The sequence below is a fragment of the Triturus cristatus genome, chromosome 1_1, assembly GCF_964204655.1.
Source record: "Triturus cristatus chromosome 1_1, aTriCri1.1, whole genome shotgun sequence".
Classification (NCBI taxonomy): Eukaryota; Metazoa; Chordata; class Amphibia; order Caudata; family Salamandridae; genus Triturus; species Triturus cristatus.
The window spans coordinates 328,362,357-328,364,979 of NC_140579.1; positions in this window are offsets into that span (position 1 = coordinate 328,362,357).

Below are 2,623 nucleotides of genomic sequence, written 5' to 3' on the forward strand. Positions count from 1 at the left end.
ACCCTGCCAACTTGTGGCAAATAAAGTGGTACAAAAGGGGGTGGTGATGGACGGAGCATCAGAACCAATCAAACACTCACTCCCAGTCAAAAGATCTGGGTTTAATCCATCACCGTTCTTTAGCCCACTCTGCCACCCCAGTTCAGACATGGCCATATGCAAATCAGTCTGACCCTGTGCCTCATGGGAACAGTCCAGCCCGAACTGCCAAGCCATGCCTTCCCTGGACCGGAAACAAGCTTCCTAGGACTGGTTTCTGGCATTTCAACCGTCTTCAGCCAGGCTTGCTTGAATCCAGTGGCAAAGTGAGCAAGGGACTCAACGTCTGAGCATACCCTGCCAAATTGTGGCGAACAAAGCGGTTCAAAAGGGGGTGGTGATAGACGGAGCATCAGAACCAATCAAACACTCACACCCAGTCAAAAGATCTGGGTTTAATCCATCACCTTTCTTTAGCCCACTTTGCCACCCCAGTTCAGACATGGCCATATGCAAATCAGTCTGACCTTGTGCCTCATGGGAACAGTCCAGCCTGAACTGCCAAGTTATGCCTTCCCTGGAGCGGAAACAAGCTTCCTAGGACCGGCTTCTGGCATTTTAGCCGTCTTCAGCCAGGCTTGCTTGAATCCAGTGGCAAAGTGAGCAAGGGACCAACGTCTGAGCATACCCTGCCAACTTGTGGCGAACAATGAGGGACATAAGGGGGTGGTGGTGGACGGAGCATCAGAACCAATCAAACACTCACACCCAGTCAAAAGATCTGGGTTTAATCCATCACCGTTCTTTAGCCCACTCTGCCACCCCAGTTCAGACATGGCTATATGAAAATCAGTCTGACCCTGTGCCTCATGGGAACAGTCCAGCCCGAACTGCCAAGCCATGCCTTCCCTGGACCGGAAACATGCTACCTAGGACCGGTTTCTGGCATTTCAGCCATCTTCAGCCAGGCTTGCTTGAATCCAGTGGCAAAGTGAGCAGGGGACTCAACGTCTGAGCATACCCAGCCAACTTGTGCCGAACAAAGCGGTACAAAATGGGGTGGTGATGGACGGAGCATCAGAACCAATCAAACACTCACACCCAGTCAAAAGATCTGGGTTTAATCCATCACCGTTCTTTAGCCCACTCTGCCACCCCAGTTCAGACACAGAAATATGCAAATCAGTCTGACCCTGTGCCTCATGGAAACAGTCCAGCCCAAACTGCCAAGCCATGCCTTCCCTGGACCGGAAACAAGCTTCCTAGGACCGGTTTCTGGCATTTCAGCCGTCTTCAGCCAGGCTTGCTTGAATCCAGTGGCAAAGTGAGCAAGGAACTCAACGTCTGAGCATACACTGCCAACTTGTGGCGAACAAAGTGGTACAAAAGGGGGTGGTGATGGACGGAGCATCAGAACCAATCAAACACTCACACCCAGTCAAAAGATCTGGGTTTAATCCATCACCGTTCTTTAGCCCACTCTGCCACCCCAGTTCAGACATGGCCATATGCAAATCAGTCTGACCCTGTGCCTCATGGGAACAGTCCAGCCCGAACTGCCAAGCCATGCCTTCCCTGGACCGTAAACAAGCTTCCTAGGACCGGATTCTGGCATTTCACCCGTCTTCAGCCAGGCTTGCTTGAATCCAGTGGCAAAGTGAGCAAGGGCCTCAACGTCTGAGCATACCCTGCCAACATGTGGCGAACAAAGCGGTACAAAAGGGGGTGGTGATGGACGGAGCATCAGAACCAATAAAACACTCACACCCAGTCAAAAGATCTGGGTTTAATCCATCACCGTTCTTTAGCCCACTCTGCCACCCCAGTTCAGACATGGCCATATGCAAATCAGTCTGACCCTGTGCCTCATGGGAACAGTCCAGACCGAACTGCCAAGCCATGCCTTCCATGGACCGGAAACAAGCTTCCTAGGACCGGTTTCTGGTTTTTCACCCGTCTTCAGCCAGGCTTGCTTGAATCGAGTGGCAAAGTGAGCAAGGGCCTCAACGTCTGAGCATACCCTGCCAACATGTGTCGAACAAAGCGGTACAAAAGGGGGTGGTGATGGAAGGAGCATCAGAACCAATCAAACACTCACACCCAGTCAAAAGATCTGAGTTTAATCCGTCACCGTTCTTTAGCCCACTTTGCCACCCCAGTTCAGACATGGCCATAAGAAAATCAGTCTGACCCTGTGCCTCATGGGAACAGTCCAGCCCGAACTGCCAAGCCATGCCTTCCATGGACCGGAAACAAGCTTCCTAGGACTGGTTTCTGGCATTTCAACCGTCTTCAGCCAGGCTTGCTTGAATCCAGTGGCAAAGCGAGCAAGGGACTCAACGTCTGAGCATACCCTGCCAAATTGTGGCGAACAATGAGGGCCAAAAGGGGGTGGTGGTGGACGGAGCATCAGAACCAATCAAACACTCACACCCAGTCAAAAGATCTGAGTTTAATCCATCACCGTTCTTTAGCCCACTTTGCCACCCCAGTTCAGACATGGCCATATGCAAATCAGTCTGACCCTGTGCCTCATGGGAACAGTCCAGCCCGAACTGCCAAGCCATGCCTTCCCTGGACCGGAAACAAGCTTCCTAGGACCGGTTTCTGGCATTTCAGCCGTCTTCAGCCAGGCTTGCTTGAA